The sequence below is a fragment of the Schistocerca serialis genome, unplaced genomic scaffold, assembly GCF_023864345.2.
Source record: "Schistocerca serialis cubense isolate TAMUIC-IGC-003099 unplaced genomic scaffold, iqSchSeri2.2 HiC_scaffold_627, whole genome shotgun sequence".
Classification (NCBI taxonomy): domain Eukaryota; kingdom Metazoa; phylum Arthropoda; class Insecta; order Orthoptera; family Acrididae; genus Schistocerca; species Schistocerca serialis.
This window is the reverse complement of record NW_026048219.1, coordinates 27,501-35,000: the sequence shown is the minus strand read 5'-3', so window position 1 is coordinate 35,000 and position 7,500 is coordinate 27,501. Positions and strand designations below refer to the sequence as shown.

The 7,500-nt window shown below is 54.3% G+C and overlaps 3 non-coding genes across 3 annotated transcripts in view; all 3 read right to left on the bottom strand.

The window, feature by feature from the left end:
• The window catches only part of LOC126448759 (large subunit ribosomal RNA), a 4,225-nt gene extending 3,007 nt beyond the window's left edge, over positions 1-1,218 (bottom strand). The window contains exon 1 of the ribosomal RNA XR_007584225.1: positions 1-1,218. This exon is cut by the window's left edge and continues 3,007 nt beyond it. This is a non-coding gene — a ribosomal RNA (large subunit ribosomal RNA).
• A 188-nt stretch (positions 1,219-1,406) lies between these two features.
• LOC126448761 (5.8S ribosomal RNA) lies at positions 1,407-1,561 on the bottom strand. Its single transcript, XR_007584227.1, has one exon. It is a non-coding gene; the product is annotated as a 5.8S ribosomal RNA (ribosomal RNA).
• A 353-nt stretch (positions 1,562-1,914) lies between these two features.
• LOC126448756 (small subunit ribosomal RNA) lies at positions 1,915-3,823 on the bottom strand. Its single transcript, XR_007584222.1, has one exon. It is a non-coding gene; the product is annotated as a small subunit ribosomal RNA (ribosomal RNA).
• Positions 3,824-7,500: the final 3,677 nt, after the last annotated feature.

Genomic DNA, 7,500 nt, shown 5'->3' with positions numbered 1-7,500 from the left:
CGATTTGCACGTCAGAATCGCTACGGACCTCCATCAGGGTTTCCCCTGACTTCGTCCTGGCCAGGCATAGTTCACCATCTTTCGGGTCCCAACGTGTACGCTCTAGGTGCGCCTCACCTCGCAATGAGGACGAGACGCCCCGGGAGTGCGGAGGCCGCCGCCCCGTGAAGGGCGGGGAAGCCCCATCCTCCCTCGGCCCGCGCAAGGCGAGACCTTCACTTTCATTACGCCTTTAGGTTTCGTACAGCCCAATGACTCGCGCACATGTTAGACTCCTTGGTCCGTGTTTCAAGACGGGTCGTGAAATTGTCCAAAGCTGAAGCGCCGCTGACGGGAGCGATTATTCCGCCCGAGAGCATCCCGAGCCAACAGCGGCGCGGGTCCGGGGCCGGGCCAGGGTAGGTCCGTCATCCGGGAAGAACCGCGCGCGCTTGCCGGGAGCCCGAGCGCCCAAAGGGGCGAATCGACTCCTCCAGATATACCGCCGGGCAGCCAGCCAGGACACCGGGGCTCTGCCCAACAGACGCGAACCGAGGCCCGCGGAAGGACAGGCTGCGCACCCGGGCCGTAGGCCGGCACCCAGCGGGTCGCGACGTCCTACTAGGGGAGAAGTGCGGCCCACCGCACACCGGAACGGCCCCGCCCCGCGGCGAGTGGAAAGGCAACCGGACACGACCCCGCCGCGAATTGCTCCGCGCGGGCGGCCGGCCCCATCTGCCGAGGGCGGAGGCCAGTGGCCGGATGGGCGTGAATCTCACCCGTTCGACCTTTCGGACTTCTCACGTTTACCCCAGAACGGTTTCACGTACTTTTGAACTCTCTCTTCAAAGTTCTTTTCAACTTTCCCTCACGGTACTTGTTCGCTATCGGTCTCGTGGTCATATTTAGTCTCAGATGGAGTTTACCACCCACTTGGAGCTGCACTCTCAAGCAACCCGACTCGAAGGAGAGGTCCCGCCGACGCTCGCACCGGCCGCTACGGGCCTGGCACCCTCTACGGGCCGTGGCCTCATTCAAGTTGGACTTGGGCTCGGCGCGAGGCGTCGGGGTAGTGGACCCTCCCAAACACCACATGCCACGACAGGCGGCAGCCTGCGGGGTTCGGTGCTGGACTCTTCCCTGTTCGCTCGCCGCTACTGGGGAATCCTTGTTAGTTTCTTTTCCTCCGCTTAGTAATATGCTTAAATTCAGCGGGTAGTCTCGCCTGCTCTGAGGTCGTTGTACGAGGTGTCGCACGCCACACCGCCAGCCGGCTGTGCACGCTACCGAGTAAGTACCGGTATGCGAACCGCCAGGCGACGGGCGCGCATCGCACGTTTAAGGAGACGCGGCCGGCCCCACAGGCGGCCACGACACTCCCAGGTCTGCGAAGCGGGGCAAACGCCGCGCGCTTCAGTATACGTAGCCGACCCTCAGCCAGACGTGGCCCGGGAACGGAATCCATGGACCGCAATGTGCGTTCGAAACGTCGATGTTCATGTGTCCTGCAGTTCACATGTCGACGCGCAATTTGCTGCGTTCTTCATCGACCCACGAGCCGAGTGATCCACCGTCCTGGGTGATCTTTTCATAGTTTCCACCATCTCTTTCGAGACAGTTGCATAGGCGGGACTGAGGCGTGTGGCGGCCCTGTTCCAGCGTTCAGTGTCCAACGGCCTCACGGCCGATGGGCGTCGTACGGCTCCACACCGGAGCGGACAGGCAGTCGGGCGAAAGTCATTCAAAACCGGCGCCAGGCGCCAGGTGCCGCAGGCCAGCCGCTCCAGCGCTTCAGCGCTCGTACCACACAACATTGCCGTTAGTTTTGAGACGAACGCGTGGTTCCGCACGCGGCGCACGGCTACTGCGAGCCGTACAGGTAGCTGCGTGTTGCGCGACACGACACGCACATCGAAAGACATGCAGTCTAGTCGGTAATGATCCTTCCGCAGGTTCACCTACGGAAACCTTGTTACGACTTTTACTTCCTCTAAATGATCAAGTTTGGTCATCTTTCCGGTAGCATCGGCAACGACAGAGTCAATGCCGCGTACCAGTCCGAAGACCTCACTAAATCATTCAATCGGTAGTAGCGACGGGCGGTGTGTACAAAGGGCAGGGACGTAATCAACGCGAGCTTATGACTCGCGCTTACTGGGAATTCCTCGTTCATGGGGAACAATTGCAAGCCCCAATCCCTAGCACGAAGGAGGTTCAGCGGGTTACCCCGACCTTTCGGCCTAGGAAGACACGCTGATTCCTTCAGTGTAGCGCGCGTGCGGCCCAGAACATCTAAGGGCATCACAGACCTGTTATTGCTCAATCTCGTGCGGCTAGAAGCCGCCTGTCCCTCTAAGAAGAAAAGTAATCGCTGACAGCACGAAGGATGTCACGCGACTAGTTAGCAGGCTAGAGTCTCGTTCGTTATCGGAATTAACCAGACAAATCGCTCCACCAACTAAGAACGGCCATGCACCACCACCCACCGAATCAAGAAAGAGCTATCAATCTGTCAATCCTTCCGGTGTCCGGGCCTGGTGAGGTTTCCCGTGTTGAGTCAAATTAAGCCGCAGGCTCCACTCCTGGTGGTGCCCTTCCGTCAATTCCTTTAAGTTTCAGCTTTGCAACCATACTTCCCCCGGAACCCAAAAGCTTTGGTTTCCCGGAGGCTGCCCGCCGAGTCATCGGAGGAACTGCGGCGGATCGCTGGCTGGCATCGTTTATGGTTAGAACTAGGGCGGTATCTGATCGCCTTCGAACCTCTAACTTTCGTTCTTGATTAATGAAAACATACTTGGCAAATGCTTTCGCTTCTGTTCGTCTTGCGACGATCCAAGAATTTCACCTCTAACGTCGCAATACGAATGCCCCCGCCTGTCCCTATTAATCATTACCTCGGGTTCCGAAAACCAACAAAATAGAACCGAGGTCCTATTCCATTATTCCATGCACACAGTATTCAGGCGGGCTTGCCTGCTTTAAGCACTCTAATTTGTTCAAAGTAAACGTGCCGGCCCACCGAGACACTCAATAAAGAGCACCCTGGTAGGATTTCAACGGGGTCCGCCTCGGGACGCACGAGCACGCACGAGGCGGTCGCACGCCTTCGGCTCGCCCCACCGGCAGGACGTCCCACGATACATGCCAGTTAAACACCGACGGGCGGTGAACCAACAGCGTGGGACACAAATCCAACTACGAGCTTTTTAACCGCAACAACTTTAATATACGCTATTGGAGCTGGAATTACCGCGGCTGCTGGCACCAGACTTGCCCTCCAATAGATACTCGTTAAAGGATTTAAAGTGTACTCATTCCGATTACGGGGCCTCGGATGAGTCCCGTATCGTTATTTTTCGTCACTACCTCCCCGTGCCGGGAGTGGGTAATTTGCGCGCCTGCTGCCTTCCTTGGATGTGGTAGCCGTTTCTCAGGCTCCCTCTCCGGAATCGAACCCTGATTCCCCGTTACCCGTTACAACCATGGTAGGCGCAGAACCTACCATCGACAGTTGATAAGGCAGACATTTGAAAGATGCGTCGCCGGTACGAGGACCGTGCGATCAGCCCAAAGTTATTCAGAGTCACCAAGGCAAACGGACCGGACGAGCCGACCGATTGGTTTTGATCTAATAAAAGCGTCCCTTCCATCTCTGGTCGGGACTCTGTTTGCATGTATTAGCTCTAGAATTACCACAGTTATCCAAGTAACGTGGGTACGATCTAAGGAACCATAACTGATTTAATGAGCCATTCGCGGTTTCACCTTAATGCGGCTTGTACTGAGACATGCATGGCTTAATCTTTGAGACAAGCATATGACTACTGGCAGGATCAACCAGGGAGCTGCGTCAACTAGAGCTGAGCAGCCGGCCGCCCGGGAGTGTGTCCCGGGGGCCCGCGCGAACACGCAAGCGTCCGCTCAATTATTCTGCAAACAGGAGGAGGCTGAGCTCCCCTGCACAACACACCTCGAAACCCTCTCAGGTCCCGGCGGCGCGCAGCGCCGTCCTAAGTACTTGGTCGGGTTCGAGAGAGGCGCAATCGCCCGGAGTTAGGCGAGTAGACGCTTTAGGTGCGACCACCCGTGCTCCCAACTGAGCTTGCCGCTGCCGACAGAGGCCCGGGAGCGTGCTGTCGTGGCATTGCCGGCGGGAGACAACACGCGCCACCTACGGTGACCGGCAGCTCCAACGCCAGCGCCACAGAAGGACAAAAGCCCCACTTGGGTGCCGAAGCGAACTCTCCCAGCACAGCGCACGCGCCAACACGTCCGCACAGCTGCGATACAAACCACCTGCGAGAACCGCTGGGGCGACCGAGCAGCAGACGGCGTCGCGGCGCCGAGCGCCGGGCGGCGGCGCATCCTCAGCGCACACAGTCCTCAATCGGACCAGCACACTGCAGATGGCCACCGCGCTTCGCACCGGGCCCGCGAGGACCTACTTTGGCCGCAAGGCGCCGCGAGCAGGGGGCGCCGGCGCGCAGCTGCGCCGCCTGCCGCGTCCGTCGGCCGGCGCGCCTGCCACTGGCCGCCCCCACCAGCCGGCTGTAGCGCGTGCGCCCACGCACCGCGCTGCCAGCACGCCGGGCGGCCCCCCCTCACCGGCCGGGGACGGTCCCACCCAGCCACCGCCGCGTATCGCCTCACACCCAGATCCCCTTTCGCGTTCGTGGGCATGGTGGGTCCCCTTTCACGTTCGTGGGCATGGTGGGTATCCCTGAAACAACCGGTTAATAGCTCGACCGATCGTCGCCAACACTGATTCACCTCTAGCGAGAACAACCGCACCACAACGGGTTACCTGTTGTTCATTTGCGTAACGTCACCAGCAAACGTAGACGTCCATCGCCATTTGCAACGAGTATTGCATGCCTGTGTCAGGTGTCACAACACACTACGTCTGCCCACATAGACGCAACAACATGTGCACGCCTCGAGAACACGTGGAAGGTAGCCCCCGTACGTATGCGGTGTCCATTGCGCGAACGACTGTCAGCCGGCCTCTGCAGGATGTCGCAGATGTGGAACGCGGTGCAACATGCTATCACGGTGTGTGAGAAGAGACGACTACGTCCGAATACACGCTCCACTACATCAACAGACTGCTCATGCTGATCGCCATCCAGGGCGTCCGTTCCTCCCACACGTCTGAATGGCGTACCACACTGCAATCCAGCTCTTATAGGGAGACGACACGTAGCTGCGTGCACAATATTTGGACTGTATGGTCTGCCGTTGCTAGGCGCAGTCGTCGTACGGTCACACATGTGCCACGATGTATCATTCAGTACATACGGACCAATGTGCAGTACAGTTTGTGGGTTTTGCGTACATCGGCGGACAGGTGACAGGCCGTACCACAACGTAGGCTGAGTACGTCGGCATGCGAAGGGCATTGAACATGCAAACTTCTCAACGACCAGCTTGCGAAGGCAGGGGGGAAGGGGGGGGGGGCATGTACGTCCTGCTGCTATCCACATTACAGTGTATAGCAGGAGCATGTGGAAAGTCAGCAACACCTGCAAGGTGTTTAACATGACGCGATACACAGGGGACCGGGCAGTGCGAATAGCGAACTATATTGCGAGGGTTGCGGTTAGGCAACACTACACTAATTTAACGAGTTGCATAACAATTACAGAGCAGGTTCAGCGACAACGTGCGTCAGGTTAAGGCGCAATATAGGTTAGGTTGAGGCACAATATAGGTTAGGTTAAGGCACAACATGGGTTACGTTAAGGCACAAATTGGGTTACGTTAAGGCACAACATGGGTTACGTTAAGGCACAACATGGGTTACGTTAAGGCACAAATTAGGTTACGTTAAGGCACAAATTAGGTTACGTTAAGGCACAAATTAGGTTACGTTAAGGCACAAATTAGGTTACGTTAAGGCACAAATTAGGTTACGTTAAGGCACAAATTAGGTTACGTTAAGGCACAAATTAGGTTACGTTAAGGCACAAATTAGGTTACGTTAAGGCACAAATTAGGTTACGTTAAGGCACAAATTAGGTTACGTTAAGGCACAAATTAGGTTACGTTAAGGCACAAATTAGGTTACGTTAAGGCACAAATTAGGTTACGTTAAGGCACAAATTAGGTTACGTTAAGGCACAAATTAGGTTACGTTAAGGCACAAATTAGGTTACGTTAAGGCACAAATTAGGTTACGTTAAGGCACAAATTAGGTTACGTTAAGGTACAATATGGGTTAGGTTAAGGTACAATATGGGTTAGGTTAAGGTACAATATGGGTTAGGTTAAGGTACAATATGGGTTAGGTTAAGGTACAATATGGGTTAGGTTAAGGCACAACGTAGGTTAGGTTAAGGCACAACATAGGTTAGGTTAAGGCACAACATAGGTTAGGTTAAGGCACAACATAGGTTAGGTTAAGGCACAACATAGGTTAGGTTAAGGCACAACATAGGTTAGGTTAAGGCACAACATAGGTTAGGTTAAGGCACAACATAGGTTAGGTTAAGGCACAACATAGGTTAGGTTAAGGCACAACATAGGTTAGGTTAAGGCACAACGTAGGTTAGGTTAAGGCACAACGTAGGTTAGGTTAAGGCACAACGTAGGTTAGGTTAAGGCACAACGTAGGTTAGGTTAAGGCACAACGTAGGTTAGGTTAAGGCACAACGTAGGTTAGGTTAAGGCACAACGTAGGTTAGGTTAAGGCACAACGTAGGTTAGGTTAAGGCACAACGTAGGTTAGGTTAAGGCACAACGTAGGTTAGGTTAAGGCACAACGTAGGTTAGGTTAAGGCACAACGTAGGTTAGGTTAAGGCACAACGTAGGTTAGGTTAAGGCACAACGTAGGTTAGGTTAAGGCACAACGTAGGTTAGGTTAAGGCACAACGTAGGTTAGGTTAAGGCACAACGTAGGTTAGGTTAAGGTACAACGTAGGTTAGGTTAAGGCACAACGTAGGTTAGGTTAAGGCACAACGTAGGTTAGGTTAAGGCACAACGTAGGTTAGGTTAAGGCACAACGTAGGTTAGGTTAAGGCACAACGTAGGTTAGGTTAAGGCACAACGTAGGTTAGGTTAAGGCACAACGTAGGTTAGGTTAAGGCACAACGTAGGTTAGGTTAAGGCACAACGTAGGTTAGGTTAAGGCACAACGTAGGTTAGGTTAAGGCACAACGTAGGTTAGGTTAAGGCACAACGTAGGTTAGGTTAAGGCACAACATAGGTTAGGTTAAGGCACAACATAGGTTAGGTTAAGGCACAACATAGGTTAGGTTAAGGCACAACATAGGTTAGGTTAAGGCACAACATAGGTTAGGTTAAGGCACAACGTAGGTTAGGTTAAGGCACAACGTAGGTTAGGTTAAGGCACAACGTAGGTTAGGTTAAGGCACAACGTAGGTTAGGTTAAGGTACAACGTAGGTTAGGTTAAGGTACAACGTAGGTTAGGTTAAGGTACAACGTAGGTTAGGTTAAGGTACAACGTAGGTTAGGTTAAGGTACAACGTAGGTTAGGTTAAGGTACAACGTAGGTTAGGT